This window comes from Papio anubis, chromosome 9 (genome assembly GCF_008728515.1).
Source record: "Papio anubis isolate 15944 chromosome 9, Panubis1.0, whole genome shotgun sequence".
Classification (NCBI taxonomy): domain Eukaryota; kingdom Metazoa; phylum Chordata; class Mammalia; order Primates; family Cercopithecidae; genus Papio; species Papio anubis.
Window position 1 is genome coordinate 84,191,480 of NC_044984.1, and position 24,803 is coordinate 84,216,282.

The following is a 24,803-nucleotide window of genomic DNA, read 5'->3' on the forward strand; positions in this document are numbered from 1 at the left end:
CACATTGTGCCTGCTTAGTATAATTTAAAAATATATTTGTTGTAATTTTTCTATGGGTTATTCTTTCCATTTCTTTTAGATGAATGAAACAACTCATTTACTTTGAACTGCTTTAAAGACTGTGAGTATATACACACACACTAAATGTCCTATGGCCTGTTTCCACATTAAAAAAAAAAATCCATTTAGTGATCAGAAAGTCAGTGCATTTCGGTATCCATAATGCAAAGAAGGAAAACATGAATAGACCTAGAATGATTAAAGTCAATACATTATTTTCTAATCCTATATTATTAAAAGAAGGAAGAATGAAAAGAATAAAGAGAGAAGGAAAGGAAGGAAGGGAGGAAGAAAAAAATGGAAACTGGACAAATAGAAGCCTGAAATAAAGAGTTGTGTCAACTATTTATTTTGTAATTTCATGTGCCTGCTAATGTAAAGATACTAACTTTGCTATTGTAGAGATCTAAGGCATAGATTGGCTCTGTTTTCCTGTATTCTTGTTCATTTTTGCTCTCTGAAAGCTTCCCCTTTTTTCTTCCACAAATGTGGTTTCATATCTGGTGTAGCATATGTATTACCTATGCTCCACTTAGCCTACCAGACATTCCACAGTATTTAAAATAGTTTAAACTTTTAGTTTTTATTTTGTCCTATTGCTTTCTCTAATAACAGCCCTGACTTCAAAGATCACAGAGATGAGTTTTAGAGTTGAAAAAATAAACTTAGGCATCCCCTAACTAAGGTGGCTCCTAGTACTAAATACATAAATTTTATGCTCAAGACATAGATATTGAAGAATAAATACCCTAAGGATAGCAAGTATTATGGTGACTGGCCCTTCTGCCCACTTTTTTTTAGTGGTTATGGCTCTTTGGGGGTTCTTAGGAAACAAAGAAACACAGAGACTATTCAGCAGGAAAAATCTTAGGAAATTTTACTTACCATACGGTGCTTATTATATAGTAGAGTCAGACATTAACCTGGATTAAACCTGAATCTAAGGCAAAGTTTAATAAAGATTTTGAATTTATGCTTCCAGTACAGAAGCAAAAGATATATGATTGGCACCTCCAGCAAGAACTCTGCATGTTGAGACATGGTGGTATTAATACAACAGTTCAGGGGTATTATCAGTTAAGCAGATTTTTGTAGGATGCCACAAGGACTTAACTGTCAGGTAAAACATTGATCGATCATGAAAGGGAAAGTTTGGCAGTTTCTCATGGACTGTATGCTGTTATGTATGTAAAAGCACAATGACTGAACACTGAGGGAATGAAAAATTATGGTTGTAGTGCTCTGGAATTTAAATGAAAGACAGCACTGATCAGAGGGGAGGAGGTAGAGGTGAACATTAGGCCTGAATTCTGAATTTCATGGTAGGATATGGTCTGGGGAAACTCATTTGGATTCTAGGCTCTGCTGCAAACCATTCAAGAAAAGTGTGTCTTTTGGCCATCATTACAGAAATAGCACACATCAGAAATTCCAATCAATTGGGTGGGGCACACTGGCAGATACTATGGTGATCAAAACTCTTCTTTCATTTATTTGCTTGTTTGTTTATTTAATTTTTATAGCAGCAGATCTTGAGCATCTTGGGTTACTTAAAAGGACATGGAAACTGTCAGAACGAAATTTTTTCAACCATATGACATTCATCATGTCGTGGAAGTCAGGTAAAGGCCTAGTTCAAGCTAACATAAAATTTTTACAAAGAATTTTAAAGTTCTAATATTGAAACATTTTTCTGAATATATAATTCCATCTCTCTCCTGGTTATCTGGGCAGCCCATTTAACAAAGAGAGCAGTGTTTCTTGTCCAGGGACTTTGAACACTTCTTTGTTACTTACAGACTTTCAACATTATGAAATCTTATCAGAAGCTTACATATCACTTCCATCAAAGACAGCTGGAGATAGCAGAAATGTTCAAAAGTGACTAATTAGGGCAACAGAAACAACCAAAGGAACACAAAAATCAGTATCTGGCCATTCTTTGCCCTCTGCTTTAGGGTGAGAGCAAAATTCTGGTAGAAAAGTGGAGAAAAGTTGGTTTGCTATGTTTTTGTGACTGTTAGAAATTCAATCTTTGGGGCAGACACAGTGGCTCATGCCTGTAATCCCAGGACTTTGAGAGGCTCAAGGGGGTGGATCACTTGAGCTTAGGAGTTTAAGACTAGCCTGGATAACATGGTGAAACCCTGTCTCTACAAAAAAATACAAAAATTAGCAGAGCATAGTGACGCATGCTTGTAGTCCCATCTACTTGGGAGGTCAAAGAGGGAGAATTACTTGAACCCAGGGGGAGGAGGTTGCAGTGAACCAAGATCATGCCACTGCACTCCAGCCTGGGCAACAGGGTGAGATCCTGTCTTAAACAAAAATAATAATTCAATCTCTGTAAACGTAGATCTATGCAACCTTAATTTAGCAATATCATTCAACATCAAGAATGTCCAGAATCAATCTGTAGTGATAGATCCCAAGTGACTGCTCTGGGTTTAATCTCAAAATACTTAGGTTTGATGCAACATTCATTTGAAGGCACAATGAGCAATAGGCATGTAATTATACAGAAATGTATGCTTTTGGGATTGCTATTTTAACTAACACTGCAAAGACTGCAGCACATTTGTGATACCAGGGAGCAAGAATGTCTGATGGATGTTGAAAGTTCTAAGGAACCCTGCTTGTATTTCACTGTGTTCTGTGTAACCTCCCCGGCTTCTGTCAAACAAGTAAACAGATCAGTGTTTTCCATCTTTTTTTTTTTTTTTTAACTTAAACACATGTCAATGAAGTATGTAATCTATCTAGGTCCCTTAGAAATTAAAAAAATATTATTTGTGTGATATATGATAAAGAAGTGATTTTAAAGGCAAGGAAACTTTTCAGATCAGTATGTCTTTAAAGATTATGGTATAAATTTACAATCCTCTTCTTCATATTGTTTTTATATGCATTGTGCAGTAGTCACTGTATATTTAAATGTAGCTTTAGGCTTTAGAAAATGTTTAATTTTCCTGAATTTTATTGTAAGAGAAAAGGTTATAGAGATAGCCCTCAGAGGTGAAATATAAGCAGAGAAAAATCATGATTTACTGATAAATCAGTTAAAAATAATAGTACCTCATGTTTCATTTGGGATTAAATAGATATTACAGTATACACTAAAATGCAACTTCATTTCATGCATCAAACCTTGACAAAAAACTGCTTTTGTACCTATACTTAGAATTCTTACATTTTGCTTTATAAAAAGCTAGCTTATTTTTGTAATTTTTGTCTTTTGTTTCTAAATGGTAGGGTAAGAGAGAAGTTTTCAAGCTGCTATTTTCAAGCACTTATCCACAAATAACATATTGAGGGTTTAGAAAGTCTTTATTCATAACAAATTATGAGTCAAATTGAATAAAATGTTATCGTATTTTCTTTTTCAACAATGGTTTTTAAAACGCTAGAAGTACATTGATGTGCCAACTAAAAGTTTTGATCAGATGCATGCAATTTATAAATTCAGTGTTGATTATCTTGAAGAAAATTTTCAGAATTATCATTTTGATGCTTCTTATCAAAATTATACATTGCAAACTGCTGTGATTTGAATGCTCCCTTCAAAACTCATGATGAAATTTAGTTGCCAGTGTAACAGTATTAGGTGACGAGGCCTTTTAAAGGTAGTTAGGTTGTGAGGACAGAGTCCTGCATTAATCCATTACTGGATTAAAGCCGTTGTTGAGGGAGTGGACTATGGATAAAACGGTGAAGTTTGGCCCTCATTTCTCTTTCTGTCTTGTGCGTTCGCTTGCCCTTTTGCCACAGGATAACACAACAAAACAAGATGCCAGAGCCATGCTGTTGGACTTTCTGGCCTCCGGAACTGTGAGAAATACATTTCTTTTCTTCATAAATTACTCAGTCTTTAGTGTTCTGTTACAGTGGCAGAAAATGGGCTAAGACAGAAATAATAGAATTCTATTCGTAAAAAAGAGGTGAAAAGAGAATTGACTAGACGATTCTGGGGTGACTGACAACATCAAAGAAATCTCAAGGACCAGGTTTGAAAAGGAGTAAAAACCTGGGAACTCTTAAGATCTTGTGGGCAGTGGCTAATTAATAGTTCTATCAGAGTGAATCACAGAGATGAATCAGCATCTGTGATTTTTCTTCCTATCCTTGGCCAATTCACTTTCCTTTGCAAGAAAAGCGATTGGCCAAGGGCAACTGTAACCCAGAATAGGCCAATCCAATCCCCTTTCCTGCTGAGGAAGGGAAGGGGATTGGATTGGCCTATTCTGGGTTACATGCTCACTGCTTGGCTATGGGAGAGAGGAGTGCCTTGGTTGACAATCTCACTTTTATTGTACACATTATGGACGAGGTATTGGTATCTTCCTAAAAGAAAATTATAGCGCTATCATCAGAAGGTGCTGTGTGAACATGAATAACACATGCTAACATGTATGCCTTTCTGTCTCCAATCAGTCATTCATTACAAGTGTTAAGTTATATAATATATGACTAAGAATAAAAATTAAAATAAGTAATTGAAGAATACATATAATACTTGATTAGTAGTATTAACCTGGGTACTAAATTGACTGAAGAATATCTATCTCATTGCCATTGGGTGCCATAAATGTTCCATTGATAAACTTCTTGGAGACTATAAGAAGTTTCTTATTTAAAGAAAAACTATTTTAAAGAAAACTATTATTTTACTTATTAGTTTAACATGCCCCCTCCCACTGCTGTAGTATACCCTTTTTAGGCTTCTTGGCATTCATTGCACTTTCCCATGGCAGCATTACCCCAGTTTTCCCTTTGTTTCAGGGGAAAACAGCTTCATCTCCAGCACCATGATTGGGCCCTGATGAACTGAAGCCAAGATCATTCACCTGACCTCAAGGATTAGGTCCTACTGGACCAACCTGGGCCAAAGACGAACCAGTCTATTTTCTGGGGACTTCTGGGGAACATGAATTCTTGTTTTTTCCTCAGAATTGATGTGAAAAGACACACATTTTTTTCCTCTAGGTGGTATGCATGCAATGGTTTGAATGTGTTCCTTATAAAGCATGTGCTGGAAGCTTAATCCCCAGTGCAACAGTGTTGAGAGGCAGAGCCTAATGGGAGATATCTAGGTCATGAGGGCTCTATCCTCATGAATGGATTGAGGCCAATGATAAAAGGCTCAAGACTGTGAGTTTTACCTCTTGTTGTCTGTTGCACTCCCTGTCTCTCACCTTCTGCCACAAGATGATGCAGCAGTAAGGCCCTCATCAGATGCTGGCCCTTTTATCATGAACTTCCCGGCCTCCAGAACCATGAAAAATAAATTTGTTTGTTATACATTGTTCAGTCTCAGGTATTCTGTTATAGCAACACTAAACGAACGAAGACAGTAGGTTACAGATATGAGCCTAATACTGCTGCAGCGTTTTGTTAAAATGAGAGGTGTCAAGTCTAAAGTCAAAGTTGAAACAAGAAGGAGAGTAAATACAATAGAAGTACAGAGAAATGGAGTTGGGGCCCATAGAATCAAACTGCACCTGAAGCTGTCATTACTTGTAGGCCTTAAATGAGCCCCAAATATAGTTTATTTATATTTATTTATTTATTTATTTATTTATTTATTTATTTATTGAGACAGAGTCTCATTCTGTTGGCCAGGCTAGAGTATGGTGGCATGATCTTGGTTCACTGCAACCGCTGCCTCCCAGGCTCAAGCAATTCTCCTGCCTCAGCTTCCCAAGTAGCTGGGATTACAGGCGTGTGCCACCACGCCTGGCTAATTTTTGTATTTTAATAGAGACGGAGTTTCACCATGTTGGCCAGGCTGGTCTCGAACTCCTGACCTCAGGTAATCTTCCCTCCTTGGCCTCCCAAAGCGCTGGGATTACAGGCGAGTGCCACCTTGCCTGGCCTTGATTTTTTAAGCTAGCTTGAGTTGGGGTTATTGTTATTTGCATCTGAAACCATCATAACTGCTACATTGTCAGAAAAACTTTGCGAAACCAAGAGTCCATAAATTATTGGCTGCAAAATACTGGATTACATGATATCAAAGGTCATCTCTCACAGTATATACTTTGTGATATTAATCTGGTAATAGAAGATAAAATTGAAGACAAGTTGGAGAAATGTGTGTTCAATGTTAGACATGCATTCTGCAGTGAATCTCAGCCTTATTGTCGAAGTATGTTTATTACCTAGTTAGCTACTTTTAATTCAGAAAGAGGAAATTTCCTGATTTAATTTTTCTTTTTGTGTTTTGTGTAACTATATTTTTCTGGCGTCTTCAAGTTTTTTCTTTTAATACATCATCTTTATGCATAGTTTCAAATTTTATTAATGGTCTCAATTTTTAATTTTTGTTGGGCAACAGGAAATTACAAAACATAATACGTAGTTAATACATGTATATTGAATTAAGGTTATTATTTTATAAGCAATCTATTTCTAAACCAGTAGTTTTCAAATTTGACTGCCTATTAGAATCACCCGGGTAGTTTTAAAATAGTGGTTCTCAAAGTTTAGTGCACATATCACATCACCTCGTGGGCTTGTTAAAAAATATTTAGGCTGGTCACAATTTTCTGATTCAGTAATTCCAGAGCGGGGGACCAAATTTTGCATTTCTAACTAGTTCTAGGTACTACTGATGCTACTGGTCTAGATTTTTCCTGATTATTTGAAACAAAATCTTCCAGATTGGGGTGGTTTTTAAGGCTCCCCAGATAATTATAACGGAGGGCCAGGCTGAGAACCAGCAATCTGAACAGAGAAGGATGACTGGCTTTTATTTTCTGTGTAAGCCCTTATACAGGCCCTTTTATTATTCCGATAAAAAATTCCCTTTCACATCTCAGTGAATTATTTGATCCACTCTATCTCATTAGAATAGGTCAATAAACATTTTTTTTTTTCCAAAAAAAGAAAATACTGCAGTTGATTACTCAGGAGAATCATAAGCCACGTATCAACTATCTCCTGCCCCAAAAAGAACTATAGACTAACTTAAAATAATTTATGTAGTAATTTTTATCATTCAGGGTCCAACCTGGAAAACAGAAATAATATACTTTAATATGGAGAATTGCTTACATAGGTCATGTAAAAGATTAGCAACTGCTGGAGGGACCAAGGAAGAAGGAGATGTTATCAGAGCCCAGGAGCCTGATATACCTGAAGAATGCTGCAGCTGGGGTGGGCTTTCCCAGGGGTAGTTGGAGCCAAGGAGGAGGAGATGTAGCTGTTGTCAGAGAAGCTCCCCAAAGTAGAGAGGGAGAATTCTGTCCTGTCTTCCTTTTGTGTCTTCCATCAGCACTTCTCATTGGCTAAATTCACCAGAATAGCAGCTGACATGGGAGTTTGGGTGAGTCCCTTGGGCATACAGAACAGAGTAGATGAGAAGAAAGCGGAGGAATGAATGGATCTGAGGGCAAATATGCCAAGGACCAATACACTGTTCTTATTTCTGGGACAATTCAGTTTCTTATTGACGAAATTGAGAGAACGAACATCTGTGGGTGTCACTTCACTCCTAAGAACACTTGGGCTTTAGCTACTTCACTGGAATTTTAATTTAACTTAAAAATGTGTGTTTATGTGTGGGATATATGAGTGTGCTATATATATGTGTAGCTTCCTTTGGCCAGCTGACAACCTACTTCAAACACTATACAATTAACCCTTAAACAACATGGGTTTGAACTCTGAGGATCCACTTATATGCAAATTTTCTTCTTCTTCTGCCACCTACTCAGACTGCAAGACCAACCCCTCCTCTTTCTCCTCCTCCTCAGCCTACTCAATGTGAAGACAATGAAAATGAAGACCGTCATGATGACTCGCTTCCACTTAGTGAATAATAAATATGTTTTCTCTTCCTTATGATTTTCTTAGTAACATTTTTACAGTAAGAATACAGTATGTGTACTTCTTTTACAGTAAGAATATGGTAACATTCTTTACAGTAAGAATACAGTATGTGAAACATGTAACGTACAAAAAATGTCTTAACTGGCTGTTTATGTTATCAATAAGGCTTCCAGTCAACAGTAGCTATTAATAGTTAACTTTCTGGAGACTCAAAAGTTATACATAAATTTTCTACTGTATGGAGGGGTTTGCATCCCTAACCCCCACATTTTTCAAGGGTCAACTATAGCCAGCTTTTAAAGTAAAACCTAAGTCTCCAGAATAACAGTCATAATTTTATAATGTGATATACACTTATATTAAATATATAATATTATTAACTATTACTAATAATTGACTTCTTGTCAAATTCTACCTCTTCTGAGAGGATTAGTTTTAGGAATTCTTTCAACAGTTCCACATTAAGAAATTAATAACCGTGCTAGCCTTAGTCCAGACCTGAATGTTTGGATGACATCTTCTGGGTCCTGTTGGTGAATTAGAAACTATAACATTATTCAGACATATCTTGAGATATTGTAGATTGGTTCTAGACTAGCACCATAAAGCATATATTGCAATCAAGTGAGTCACATGAAAGTTTTGGTTTTCCAGTGCATATAAAAATTATGTTTATACTGTACTATATTAAGTGTGCAATAGAAGTATGTCTAAAAAAGTACATACCTTAGTTAAAAATATTGTATTGTTAAAACATGCTAATGATCATCTGAACCTTCAATGAATTGTAATCTGTTTGATGATGAAGGGTCTTGCCTCAATGTTGATGGCTGCTGACTGATCAGGGTAGTGGTTACTAAAAGTTGGAGTAGCTGTGGCAATTTCTTAACATAAGATAGCAATGAAGTTTGCTGCATCGATTAACTCTTCTTTTGACAAAAGATTTCTCTGTATTGAGGAATTCTTTTAGATAGCATTTTACCCACAGTAGAATTTCTTTCAAAATTAGAATCAATCCTCTCCAAACCTGCCACTGCCGTATTAATAAGTTTATGAAATATTTAAATTCTTTGCTGTCATTTCTACAGTGTTCACAACATCTTCCCCAGGAGTAGATTCCATCTGAAGAAACCAGTTTCCTTGCTTATCTGTAAGAAGCAACTGCTCATTCATTCAAATTTTTATCCTGAAATTGCGGAAACTCAATACCACCTTAGGCTCCAAGTCTAATTCTAGTCCTCTTCCTATTTTCACTACATCGCAGCAACTTCTGCCACTGAAGTCTTAAACCCCTCAAAGACATTCATGAGGGTTAAAATCAACTTCTTCCAAGCTCCTGTTAATGTTGATATTTTTGACCTCCTCCTGTGAATCACAAATGTTCTCAATGGTATCTAGAAAGGCAAATCCTTTTTAAAAGGTTTTCAATTTACTTCGCTCAGATCCATCAGAAGAATCACTTTCTATGAAATTACTTCTTGATCCATGGGCTGCAGAACGGATGTTCTGTTAACAGTGAAGGAAACAATATTAATCTCCTTGTACATCTCCATGAGAGCTCTCATGTAACCAGGTATATTGTCAATGAGGATTAATATTTTTATTTTTTATTTTTGAGACAGAGTCTTGCTTTGCTGCCCAGGCTGCAGTACAATGGCCCAATTGTAGCTCACCAAACCTCCACCTCCTGGGTTCAAGCAATTTTCCTGCCTTAGCCTCCAGAGTAGCTGGGATTACAGGTGCGCACCATCACGCTCGGCTAATTTTTTTGTGTTTTCAGTAGAGACAGGGTTTCGCCATGTTGGCCAGGCTGGTCTCAAACTCCTGGCCTCAAGTGATCCACCCACCTCGGTGTCCATAAATGTTGGGATTACAGGCATGAGCCACCGTGCCCGACAGAATGTAAAATTTAAATCACCATAACAAAGGCTAAGAATATGAAATAGTGGAAGGAAGGCATGTGATGGGCTTGTTCCCTTACAGCCAGGATACACTGAGGTACTCATGTGCAAGATTTGGAAGTCAGTAGTGATGGGGAAGCTGTGCTTCTGTTTTTGCTGAGGGTAAACTTGATCTTGGAACAGTTGGTTTTCTGCAGTAAGGGAGGCTGTAGTAAATTCTTGAGTGTTGAGAGATGAGACATGGAGCTTGCATTTTGCTGGTGTGGATTGTGGATAGAGGGGTGTGTTCCTGGAATGAGCATTTGCATTTTCCCTGTTCTCCAGATTTCCCTTATATTTGAGGATCATTTCTGGAAGCTATGGCTAAATCTTTCTCCTCCAGCCCATCCATTGCTAGGTAAGTTTCTCTTTCTCTATATAAATGACTTTTCTGATTAGATAAACCGGAGGGATTCTATATCATCAACTAAATCTTAATATACTAATAAATGCTAAAAAGCACAAATGGTAATATTTCCCCTGATTTCCAGAAATATACTTCACATTTGTTAAACATCTTACCCTAGAAGGTGGCAGAAAATGAACTAGATACGAAGATTTTGACTGAATAAATTTGCTTATGGGTGTTGGTTTATGTTATTTTGAAATGTAATTTTAATTATTTATTTTTATCACTGTACACATATACATCGCTTAAAAAATCAAATTTTTACTAGGATTATAACACAAAAACAGACACTATGTTAGTCTACCTTTCTATACCTCAGATTCCTACTCCTTAAAGATATTTAGCAATTTCTTCTGGAATTTACCTTTTCTTTCTAAATAGCATGCCTATGTTATTTCTTGAGTTATTCCACTTTTATTTATTATCTTTTTACTTCCTTTTGTGGAAGATGAAAGGTTATCTTTTCTCCACTCTTCCATGACCAATATAAACATCTTTGCACATTCCTTTTCTCACCATTTTCTTACCCAGATACCAAATTTGTATGTCTTTGGTGTTTACATTGTCATGAGTATACAGACATTACAGCTGAATCATGTAGTATACAAGAATCACCTTTCCTTTCTCAGACATTAAATTTTTTTTCCCCTGTGGCAATAATTATCTTACTTTTGCTTGGCTTTCTATGTACTTCTGTGTTAATTCGGCCAAAAATTTCCTGCAGAGGTATAAGTCTCCCGCAAGATATTAAAACACATCAGGTCACTTTGTAATTTTTTTTCATTCTTCTTTCCTTCTTGGAAATACTCATTTGAGAGCCCACAGTCTTTCGGCTCCTAGAAGAAGCAGACTAGGCCTATTGTACAACTGTCAATTAAAACCTCCTCTTACGTTAAATCCCCGATTTCCTGAATCTTGGGTTTTCAGGTTTCTTGGTTTATTACCCCATTTTGGTAGTACATTTCCTCTAGCAGCTTTCTGTGGTAAACGTTTTTTTGGAGGGAACTTATATTTCTTTATACCATATTCATTTGAATGATGAGTTAACTGGGTGTTAATGTAATGTAATATTATTAAATGCCCATGTGATATCCCAGCCCTGAGATGTGCCTGGTGCATCCTGAACTAGAATTCTTCTAGTTAATCTTTCTTGAGAGTAAAAACCCTAGTTCTTTCCTGAGGTCAGGAAGGGCAGTTCTGTGAATGCTTGGAATTGCAGAGAAGATAAATTTCTTGTGTAGATGATCAATTTGTTCTATTTTCAGCCCCACCTACACCCCCCTCTCTTTCAGAAATACCAGGCGTCTCCAGTTTCCTGGGGTCCTGCATTGTGAGTTGCAAGATATTTCTAGTCTGCTGGGTTAATAACCACTCATCCTCTACTTTTTAGCTCTTAAAATTCTGTTGTTGCCATCATGCTCTCTTTGTTCTTACAGGTTTATACTTTTTTATTCCCTCCACTATTAATTTAGAGGGATTTGAGGAGTGGGGAGAAGAGGTTGATATATGTATACAATTTGTCATATTTCATTGGAATTTCTTTGGTCATTGGTTTTATTATTTACTTATTTTTTTTTTGAGACAGAGTCTTGCTCTGTCACCCGGGGTGACATGCAGTGGTGTGATCTTGGTTCACTGAAACCTCCGGCTCCCGGGTTCAAGCAATTCTCCTGCCTCAGTCTCCTGAGTAGCTGGGACTACAGGCACATACCACCATGTCCAGCTACTTTTTGTATTTTTTGGTAGAGATGTGGTTTCACCATGTTGGCTAGGCTGGTCTCAAACTCCTGACCTCAAGAAATCCACCCACTTTGGCCTCCCAAAGTGCTAGGATTACAGACGTAAGCCACCCAACCTGGTCAAGGATTTTGGACCTTTTAACAAATTCAGAAACTTAATAACATAATTTTGTTAGATGTAAAAACAGACCAGTTTCAGAAAATTCAGTAACTTCAGGAGAATTTTTTTTTTTTAGTTACCTGAAATGTCCCATAATTGTTCCTTTTAATTTTAACTTAGCTAACTAGTAATAATTACCCATGTCAACATTTGGCTGTTTGCCCTTTCCTCTCTTTAACATGGTTCATGCATAGTCTTTTGTTGACTGGTTCTGTTTTCTCGTTCTCTTGATATTTGTATTTCAGGTTTCTATTATATTAATTCACAAAGGCACTGCAGGGCATTTCTCTGCTAATATTAGCTATACTTTGGGTTAAATTCTCATCTAGGAAACATCTGAACTTAGAAGATGGTTTTCCTTTGGGTCACTGCTTCAGGAATGCCAACTGAGTCTAAGAAGAGATACATAAATCCTCATAATACAGTATTATTAAATGCCAGACAATAGGATGCCTGGGTGAGTAGGAGGGTCTTAGGTGACATCTCCAAATACGAGGCTGATATTGACTTTAAAGTGCCTGCTTTTTGTGCTTATAGAGGTAGCATATAAAATTTGTAGAAAATTAACCTGAAGAAAAGCATAAAAATGAAATTTATCTTGATTTCCACAATTCAGATATATCATCTGTTAATCATTATTGATATGTTTAGGTTGTTTTTATCCAGACTTATTTCATGTATAAATATGCATTAAAAATATTTTATTATAGAAAATCTCAAATGTGCCTAAAAGTAGATAGAAGAGTATAATGATCTCTATGTACTTGTTGTCTGTCTTCCACAGTTAGCATTTTGCCAATCACGTTTCATTTATTCCTCACTTTATTATCTACTCATTGCTCACCTCCACTTTTTTGGCTATAGTATTTTAAAACAAATCCCACAAGTCATTTGATTTCACCCATATATACTTCAGTATATATCTTAACAGGTAAAGTTTTTCTTTTGGTTTTAACATCAGTGCATGCTATTATCAGTCTCATAATAATTAAAATAGCAATTCTTGGTCAGGCATGGTGGCTCACTCCTGTAATCCCAGCATTTTGAGAGGCCGAGGGGGGCAGAACAGTTGAAGTTAGGAGTTCGAGATCAGCCTGTTCAACACGGTGAAAACTGTCTTTACTAAAATTACAAAAATTAGCTGTAATCCCAGCTTCTTGGGAGGCTGAGTCAGGAGAATCACTTCAACCCGGGAGGCAGAGCTTACAGTGAGCCGAGATCGTGCCATTGCATGCCATCCTGGGTGACAAGAGTGAGACTCTGTCTCAAAAAAAAAAAAAAAAACTAAACAATTCTTTAATATTATCTAGTGTCAATGCATATTTAAATTTTTCTAATTATCTCAAAGATTACATTAAAAAAAAAAGTGGAGTCTGTTAATAAGGATCCAAATAAAGTTCACATATTTTAATACATTTAGTTCATGTATTTTTAAAGTTTCTTTTAGTCCAGTTTCTTCTCCTTTTTTAAAAATGCCATTCCTTTGTGAAATAGCCCATTTGTTTTATAGATTATTTTACACCTGCATTTGACTAATTGCTTCCTCATGGTGTCATTTAACCTGTTTCCTGATTTCCAATATTTTCTGATGGATTGGTGGTCGGATTTCGAAACTTGATTTAATTCCGGTTCACTTTTATGTGTTATTATTTTTTGACAGCCATATTTCATAGGCGATACTGTGTACTCTGTTATGTCACATCCAGAAGAACATGTCTCATTGTCCCATCTTTCATGATGCTGAGCTTGATCAATTGGTTTTCACAGTATCAGACTGATCCACCTATTGCAAAGTTCGTTAATGGTTTCATCATCCATTATAAACTTTTTTTGTACTTACAAAATAGTGACCCTCTGATTCTATTATTCTTTTTGCACTTGTTAGCAAGAATTCTTCTGTGAAGAAAGAACTTCCCAGGCCAGGGACGGTGGCTCAGGCCTGTAATTCCAGCACTTTGGGAGGCTGAGGTGGGCGGATCACAAGGTCAGGAGGGCGGATCACGAGGTCAGGAAGGAGGATCAGGAGGTCAGAAGATTGAGACCATCCTGGCCAACGTGGGGAAACCCGGTCTTTACTAAAATACAGAAAATTAGCCGGGTGTGGTGGTGTATGCTTGCAGTCCTGGCTACTCAGGAGGCTGAGGTAGGGAAATTGCTTGAACCCGAGAGGCGGAGATTGCGGTGAGCTGAGATGGCGCTACTGCACTCTAGCCTGGAGACAGATCGAGACTCTGTCTCAAAAAAAAAAAAAAAAAAAAAAAAAGAAAGAAAGAAAGAAAAAGAAATAACTTTCTTCATCTAGTTATTTGTTTATCCTGAAATACAGCTAGTAAAGGAAATACAGGAAAATACATTTTCCTTTACTAGTTCTCAGATTCATAAATTGCTTAACCAACAATCTCCATACATACCTTTTTTTTTTTACACTGTTCGATGAGCGGCTTCCCATCTCATGTAAAGTTTTCAGACATCTATCAATTATAAATGTAAATGTAAATGTAAATGTAAATGTAAAACTGGTGGAATACTTGATAACGGGAGAGGCTGTGCCTGTGTGGGGGTAGGGGGTATAAGGGAAATCTCTATACCTTCTCAATTATGCTGTGAACCCAAAACTGCTTTAAAAAGATAAAGTCTATTTTTTAAAAAAGGAAATATTAGAAATAATCCCAAGAAATGTATTTAGACACCGAAATGAATTCTTGGCTCACCATGGCTCTCAATAAGGCAAGTTACAGAGAGCAAACAAAAAACTCAAGCAACTTCTCAGCCAAGTGTAGTGGCTCACATCTGTAATCTCAGCACTTTGAGAGGCTGAGGTGGGAGGATTGTTTGAGGCCACGAGTTTGAGACCAGTGTGGGCAACATAGTAAGACTTCGTCTGTAAGAAAATTTAAAAAATTAGCCAGGCATGGTGGTGCATGCCTATAGTTCCAGCTACTCGGGAGGGCGAGATGGAGGATTGTTTGAACTTGGGAGGTTGAGGCTGCATTGAGACGTAATGGCACCACTGTACTGTAGACTGGGTGATGGAGAAAGAACCTGTCTCAAGAAAAAAAATTTAAAAACCCTAAAGCGATCATTATATTTAATGTCTATGTTATATTTAATAATAGGAATATATAATAATTTATGTTATCATTATTTTCTTTCAGTTGCTGATAGCCTTAGTTCCTTTGTTGTTATTAATATATATAAAGCCAACATAGACAACTTTGTACAAATTCATCTGACCAAATGTCTGATAAATTCTGAAAAGCAGAATTATAAAGTCAAAGAATGTGAAAGTTCTTATTATATATTGTCTGGGTCAATATTATTATTTAATGTGTAGCCATTCTTTAATTATCTTCATTCTTGAGATAGAAAATTTATCTGAAGTTGATGGTCATTTAACTGTTCTTTCTTTAGAATAACTTTTATTGAATATAACCCTACCCATAATTAGCATGATAATACCTGGGGGATTGAGAAAGCTGAGCTGGCAGGAGAGATTCTTGATGACTAACTTTCTGTAAAAAGAAACAATATGCTTCTCATAGTGACTTTTGGGTAGAATATTGTCTGCTAAGTAGGTGCTGTGCAATCATAGCCAGGAGTCCTACCAGCCTCCTGGTTTACTGGGACTGCTCATCATATCTTAGTTTGGTGGAGACCGCTGGAAAGACAGAAAAGGCTGCTATGCGAAACAGTACTTGAAGTGAAACTCAGAGGGAATTACAAAGGCACTTGAAAACTTTTGCTCAAATAGAAGCAGTTTTTTTTGTTTTTTTGTTTTTTTTTGCTTGATTCTCTTAGAAAGAGTATATATTGAGATAGAATTTATATACTGTAAAACTCATCCATTTCCATTGTAGCATTCAATGAGTTTTAGTGAATTTATATAGCTGTGAAATCATCACCAAAATAATGTTTTTGGAACACTTCCATTATTTATGTAGTTTAAAAAATAAGATGATCATAAATCTCAATGAAGGCTTTGCTTTTGATATAGTTATTTTAAGTTCACAATGTTGTATAACCATCATTTCTTATTTAATTCCAGAATATTTTAATCGCTCCCCCAGAAACCCTCATATTCATTAAGGAGTCACTCACTGATGGACTGGTTAAAGAAAATGTGGTACATATACACCATGGAATACTATGCAGCTATAAAAAAAGAATGAAGTCATGTCCTTTGCAGCAACACGGATGCAGCTGGGAGGCCATTATCCTAAGCAAATTAACACAAGGACAGAAAATCAAATACTGCGTGTTCTCACTTATAAGTGGGAGCTAAACATTGAGTACACATGGACATAAAGATGGGAACAATAGACGCTGGGGCCTACTAGAACGAGGAGGGACAGAGTGGGGAGTGGGCTAAAAAACTTCCTATCTGGTACTATGCTCACTACCTGGGTGATGGAATCATCCATACCCCAAACCTCAGCATCAGGCAATATACACATGTAGCAAATCTGCACTTGTACTCCCTGAATCTAAAGTAACAGTTAAAATTAAAAAATGAAACTTAAAAATAAAGCAATGGAACAGCATCTGCAAAGTGACAGTGAGGAAAAGAAAATGGACCCAAGATCATTTATACACAGTGAAGTTGCTATTTGTTGCCTTTTTAAGACGATAGGCATACATGAAATAATCAACAGATATACAATCTGTCTCTACATCATGCGTGTTCTTCATCTGCAGGTTCCAGAGATTAAATTTTATTTGTATATGTATGTATGTATTTATTTATTTGGAGACGGAGTCTTGCTCTGTCGCCCACGCTGGAATGCAGTGGCACGATCTTGGCTCGCTGCAACCTCTACCTCCTGGGTTCAAGCAATTCTCTTGCCTTACCCTCCCTAGTAGCTGGGACTACAGGCACATGCCCAGATAATTTTTTTGTATTTTAGTAGAGAAGGGGTTTCACCGTGTTGCCCAGACTGGTCTCGAGCTCCTGAGCTCAGGCAATTCGCCTACCTTAGCCGCCCAAAGTGCTAGGATTACAGGCATGAACCACCCAGCCTAAATTGTTTTAAAAAATAAAGATAACACTACAATCATAAAAATAATATAAAATAAAACAAGTTAATGTAGTTATTAATGAAAGTCAATTTTGGATTTTAAGAGACCAGATGATCCAAATGTATATAAATATGACATAAAAATTTTGAAGGCACATATGTTTATTGATAACTCGCAATAAATGCTCACAAACTGACAGCTCTACTATGAAAGTTATCCTAGCTGCATACAATGAAGGAGGTGCAGAAATTTCTATGCTTTGAAGTTTCATATATACCACGGGGATAGCCCGCTCTTTCTTTCTTTTCTTTTTTCTTTTCTTTCTTTTCTTTCTTTCTTTCTTTTCTTTCTCTTCCTTCCTTCCTTCCTTCCTTCCTTCCTTCCTTCCTTCCTTCCTTCCTTCCTTCCTTCCTTCCTTCCTTTCTTTCTTTCTTTCTTTCTTTCTTTCTTTCTTTCTTTCTTTCTTTCTGTCTCTCTCCCTCTCTTTCTTTCTTTCTTTCCTTCTTTCTTTCTGGGAGGGGGGCGCTGGGGGGTAGCTTTTTCTTAACAAAAACATTCTCCTTCCCCAGAAACAAAACTCATTGACAGTATCAACCATTCCACAACATTTTTTTTCTTTGCAGCCTGAGATTTCCACATTCACTTGGATTGATCCTGAAACTTCTATTTTCCTAGAAAATAATTTACTTTTTCAAGATTTTACAAGCAACTAGTACAGAGTTTTGCATAGTATACTGCAGTTAAAAATATTCTCTGCAATTATATCTCCTTTGCATTCACTATTTTGTACATTTGTGTACCTTTTATTATATCCATAAGAAATTAGTCTATTACTATTTTTTGAATAATTTTGAATTTATTATTAATTTACTTTTTCTTATTTCTATATTCTACTTCTTTAATTTGGAGTTTAGTTTTCATTCTTTTATTAAATAAGTTACAGTAATAAATTTGCCTCGTGGTATCTTCAGAAATGTAACTTTTGATATGATAGGTTCTCATTTTCATTATTTACAAAGTGTTTATTTTTAAAGTTTTGGGTTGCTAATCTTAATTTTTAAAAATAGAAGATATTTAAAACTTAATCTAAATGCTGATAGCTTGGAAAAAAGTAGGTTTTGTGATGTGTTAAATAAAGTCCTGAAAAAATTCTATGAGAGTTTTCTGGATCCTCTTAAAAATTTTATGTAAATTTGTTGTACATTATTATACATTTTTAATAAGGTATAAAATGACTACGCAGAAGACAGAATATCTGTATTCTGCAAAAATACTGTTAATGCTTGACATTAACATGGAATGTTCTTTTAATATTCCAATGCATGGCTATATTATAATTTATTTAACTGTATCTTTATTGATAGATATTTCGGTTGGGTATTTTAGTTTTATAAACAATAAAACTTTGCATATCTTTGGATGTATATTTGTGACTTGTCTAGTTTTTTTTTTTAAGAGTTAAAACATGGTTTATTAGATGTCAGTAGAGTTTTTTTCTATTAATAATTAGTTCTGGTATTTGCTTTTACTTTAGTGCAAAATAATTATAGTAATTATTTAAATAATTTCATATCTAACTGGATTTAATGCTCATTGTCAGTCCCACCTCTTTTTTTTTTTTAAACAAGGCTTGTGGTTTCTATATTTTCTGATTTGCTTCTGTGTTGCCTCTGCATACGAATGAGTCCTTGACTGATATGCTTTACCTCACAAAACTTTATAAATATCACAGTGTTGTCTTAAGATATTTAATATTGCAGAGAACTCTGAGGCCAGAATAATTTTATTTCATAGTTATAAACCTGTTTCTTTCTATATGAATACTTACAGATTTTATTTATCTTTGTAATATAAACCTGCTATGATGTGTCTTGTTATGACTTTTTATTATTTTTGTAAGACAAGTAAATCCTTTATATCTGAAGACTTAGGACTTCATTTCAGTCAGTAAAATTTTCTTTGATTGTATTTTCATTGTTTTTGCTCTATTGGTTATTCATTTACTGAATTTCTGTTTTCTGCAATTTGTATTTATTATCTTCACTTTTATTTTCATCCTTTAAACTTTTTCTCTGTGTTTTTGGAAAAAGCTTCTAAATTTTGACCTTCAGGTTGCATATTCAATCTTTTTGAATCAGGTTTATTAGTGATTAAATTTTATTATAGCCTTCTACTTTAATTCTGCTCTTTCATTTTAGTCTCTTAAAATATATTAAAATGTAGTTTAAATCTTACCTTATTATAACTGCTTTCACTCTTATTTTGTTTCCCCTTTTGAAATCTACTCCTGTTTCAAAGTTTTCTTATTTTTTGCTATCTTATTGAAAAGTACCTAGATGTTTTCTTATCTTTTATTGTGGTAAAAACTCCCCTTGTGCCAAAGAATTTGTTATAAGCCGCATGTTTGCTTGTTTGGTTACTTCCTGCTTACTCATCTCATTGCAAGATGTTTGCCAGTAGATGGGGTCTAAGGCTGGCTTCTTATCTGATTTATGGTTTATTTGCTGTCAGTAGATTTCCAGTGGGGGAACAGATTAATGTTCACAAGTCCTAGACTATTTAATTGGTGCAGGCTTGCTGGATTGAGATGGATTTTGTGCCACCCAGGATTTCTGTTGTCTGATGCTTTGAACCAAGGGAGTGAATGCGAAACTGGTTCTCTATGATTGGCAGAATAGTCCTCATTTTTATTTCTGCTGCAGGTACTTTACTTGTTGAAGATGTGTCTCCAAGCATATGGTACATTTAGTGTTATCACCACCACCTCCTCCTCCTCCTCCTCCTTCTCCTCCTGCATACATACATGCACGTGCACGTTTACTTTTTGTGTTTTGAAAGTCTCATTCTCCGAAGAAAGAAAGGTAAAGATGAAGGCCAGGTTGGGGTAATAACACTCTCTCTGCCTCCAAGGTAATTTGTGTCCTGGATGGGATAAATTGCCTGGTCTTCTAGTTAGTACTGATCCTGAGTCTTTGATCTGTGTGATGTAGAGTGAAGGATGAAAGACAACTCTTCCTGTATTCTTTCATGTTGTCAGCTTTCTCTATTTCAAGTAGCTGCTGATTATGACTTACAATTCATCTCCCTAGATCCTGCAGTTAATGGAATTTTCTCTGTTTCTGGTGGATGGATGACTGTCAGTTACAGTTTTTGGTGTCATTAATTTTTGTTTTTCCTCTGCCTTTAGAGGTATTTCAGTGAGCAATTGGGACAGTCTGCAGCATGGACTGCTAGTTAGGTGCCAATTTTTGAAATATTCCCTTGTATTCCAATTTTAAGCATTGCTATACAGGTCATGTCCTAGCATCTCTTAATTGTATATCTAAATATTACTCTGACAAAGTGGCTCCGTATCTTCTTGTCTTAGCAAACAGGAGACTAGTAGCATCCTACTCTATTCTAATGACATGGTTTTATTCTTATCCAGGGCTAAGAATAAGAACCAACTGCAATTAATGACTAATTACTGTCAGAAAGTGCATTTTCATATAAACTGTGCCAAAATTAGAATCATGATTTTTTGACAGCCATTCTTCAGCATTCAGATTGACCAGACTAACTCTGTTCAACAGGTAGGTTCTTATAGTTTTCAGAAGTATGTTTTAAAACTAATTTATCTTTCTCAGGCAAAAGGATGTAATGTCACTCAAATTTGTATTTGGTTTTTTATTCTAAGTGAGTTACTTCACTTAGAATAATGGTCTCCAATTCTATCCAGGTTGCTGTGAATGCCATTATTTCAATTCTTTTTATGGCTCAATAGTATTCCATGGTATAACCAATCATTGTATGTTGTCAGTCATAAGTGGGAGCTAAGCTATGAGGATTCAAAGGCATAAGAATGATGCAATGGACTTTGGGGACTTGGGGGAAATGGTGGGAGGGGGGTGAGGGAGAAAAGACTACAAATTGGGTACAGTGAATACTGCTCAGGTGATGGGTGCACCAAAATCTCAGAAATCACCACTGAAGAGCTTATTCATGTAACCAAACACCTCCTATTCCCCAAAAGCCTATGGAAATTAAAAAAAAAAAAATTGTATTTAGCTCTGTAGAGGTTCCAGTAGGAAATGGAGTAGTTGGCACTGTCCAAGTGAGACTCCAAACAGTTGTCTTTTTTTTTTTTTTTTTTTTGAGGCTCTTCTGATACTGTATGGGAGAATAAAACATATGTAGAAGGAGTGTGCCCGATAGGACTGTATCAGTTATCTATTGCTGCATAACAAGTTACTCCAACTTTTAGTAGAAAGACAAACAAACACACACAAAAAAACCCATCATTTACTGAGCTCACAATTCTAGAGGTTGGCAGTTTGGGCTAGGCCAGGCTGGGCAGTTCTTTTTGTCTCCTGGAGATTGCTCCTTTGTCTTCAGTCAGCTGTCAGGTCACTTGGGGGTTGATTGGTCTGAGATGATCTCATTCATGTGCGCAAGGGATGGTTCACTGCCAGATAAAGCAGTGGAGGAGCACTTGGGTCACTTGTCTCTTATCATTCAGCAGGCTAGACCAGGCTTATCTATATGTAATCTCAGATAATCACAGGTTAGAAGAAAAAGGCATGCAAGGCCTCCTGAGGTCTGGCAGAACGCTGCTTCTGTTAAAGCCGTGAATGAGATAATTGATATTGGAGGGAAGAAAATGTAAGGGGGATTTTCCTAATGTAGCTGTGTGAACTTGGCAAGTTATTAACTTTTTTTGCATTAGTTTTCTCATTTGTGAAATGGAATAGTAGTAATCATACGGTTATTATGAAGATTAAACAAGTTAATGCATGTACATACATTCTAAGTGATATGTGCTGGCTATTACTAGTCTTAATTCCATATCAGGTTAGAGCACCAGAGAGATGGGTACATACTAATTGAATTACTTATAGAAATGCCTTCATGGGAAAATAATTAAATATGCTCTCAGTTTCATCAGTGGTTGCTCTAAGAATGGATTGTGTGATGATATATCTGCTTTTTCTATTAAGCCATTTTGTTCTACTAGATTATTACACATTCCTTGTATCAGATATCATGTAAATTCCTTTTCTGAGAGTTGAGTACAAAGAAAATATATATCCTCATAATTATTATATTCATTTTGTTAGACAATGTGAAGTTATAAAAAGTAAAAGAAGTAAAAATAAAAAAAGGAAAAAAACCTCATCATTTTCTCCCTTTTATATTGTGTTGGCTGACAGGATTCTCAGAGTTAAATTATTTCTTAGTTTTAGTCTAGTGTGTAGCTTTGTCAGATTCATGATATAATTACTTTCCATAGCACAGATATATTGTTACAGGCCTTCCTTTCACTATTAAAAGCTTATGACATATGTATTTTATTACATACTATTTTAACTCATTTTAAAAATAGTTTAAGTCTAAATTAAATTTAAAAAGTTGTTTCTATGAAAAAATGCATTCCAAGTTTCACAGAATCAAATTATAAGAGAAATTTTGGAACATAGCCCGTTTATAAATTCAGGAATTCCTCATATGTTTTTCCGGGGGGCATTTTTCAGTGTCTTATTAGATGTTCTCCTTAGAGGACATATTTCCTAAAAAGAGGAGCAAAATTTGAGACCCTATTTTTTGATAACACATGTTGAGCTTCACAATAAAAGTGCTATGTGAATTTATCTTTGTATAGAAATCATTATTTGGTGAAGATAAGTAGGAGCTATATAACATTTTTTTAAAATATAAGGACTTCTTTCTTAGAATTCCTTCATCCGTTTATTCATGTGTTCATTTATTCGATGCCTGTCGAAGACTCATTTCATACTAGAATTGTAAATATAGAGATTAACTAACGTGTCTGTGAGATGAACCAGAAGTGTTCTGAAGCCACATAATTAAGAGCCTTGTAAAACAAATGTGTTGTGAAGTTAGAATTTTACCCTGAAGACAACGGGGATCTCCAGAAGCATTTTAGACACCTAAATAACATGATCAGATTTGCTTTGTAGGGTGACCTTGGACAGTTGTTTGGGAGATGAATTTATGGTGGTGATGGAGAAATAGAAGCAGGTGAGTCGGTAGGAATGCACATTGGAATATGAAGTGAGGAGTTTTTTCATAACAACCAGAAGAAATACTTTGAGGGTGGCAGTGAGCATGGGAAAAATGGGCCAAATCCAAGAAACATTTAGAAGACTGACTTGATATAATTTTGCAGAATTGAGTGGGATGACTTAAGTTTCCAACTTGGGCAACGGAGTAGATAATATTGGTCTTCATGGGGACAGGGAGTAAATGACGTGAAGGTTGGTGGGATTTAACACAATGCAGTTGGTTTTGGGCATGTTGAAATTGAGATGCCTGTGGGACAGCTGAATTGTTTGTGGATTTATTGGTCTAAAACTCAGGAATGAAGGCAGAGATTCCAGAGAGATTAAATCACTGATAACCATTGAAGGCATAGGTATAGATAAAAATACCTAGAAGAGTGTGTAGATAGAAAGCATTGTTGACAATGGCTAGGGGAATAGTAGCATTTAAGAAGGAGAATGGTATGGAGGAAGATGATCTCAGTGAGAATCAGTAAATAAGGGAAAATCCAGAGATCATGGCTTTGAGAGGCAAGAATTGAAGGAAGGAGTAGATTATAATGTCAAATGTCAAAGAGAGGTCATGTAAGATATGGAATAAAAAAAAGTTGGAATTTCAAATTGGTGTGTGGTATCAGAAACTGGCAGGAACAAGTTTAGCAGAATTGAGGGTGAAAACCGAGTCACAGTATGAAAAATGAATGAGGAATAAAGCATTGGAGAGAATGAGTTCAGACTTTGGGCTCTAAAGGGAAGGAAAGAGAGCAGTAGTTATAGGGGAGGGCGATGCAGGGAGAAAGCAAGATTGCTTTAATATTTGGCAGATGACTATTTACACTGAATAAACCATTAACTGAAGAGTGGATATTTGATGGCAGAAAGTCTCTGCTGTGGGAGGGGGTGGGAATCAGGGTGGTGAGTCCCCTGGCGGCATGAGCAGCACTGTTCCATTTTAATTCTGTTGAAACTTTATACAGCTCCACAACAATAGGGTAACTTATATGTGTCCTTCATCAATTAGTAATCTTCATTTATAACCAATGGGAGTCTTAAGAAGTGATTAATTTTCACTGCACTCTCAAAAAAAGTAATATCTATAGTCATGGCCCTCATAAAGTCCCTAGAGTTCCATTTTTTTTTGCTACTCATTCTTCAGATTTTATGACTCATTAAGACTTATTCTTCATTAATTCAACAAAAATTATGCTCAGTGTCAGGAATATGATGATGAACAAAACACAGTGCCTGCCCTTGAGACACTCTAGTTGCACACAGGGCCTAGCTACAAATTAATCTCAAGGTACTTAATGTTGATGATAACAACATGACTGTAATGTACTGGTGATAATGATATAATCGTTGATCCAATCGTCCATTTAGTATGATTGTGACAAAAACAATAAGTGTCAACCCCTCCTCTGAAGAAGTTTTTAGTGGAGTTCCATGAAATAGTGCTATGGAATTCCTCTCATGAAAATCAAATAAATTAGTACTGTTACAGAACTAACAAATTTTTCACAAAAACATGCTTTCAAGGTTGTCACTTTCTTTTTGTATTTTATTTCTTTTTTTCACTATGAACTGAGTATCTTGAGAATAAGGAGCTTGTCT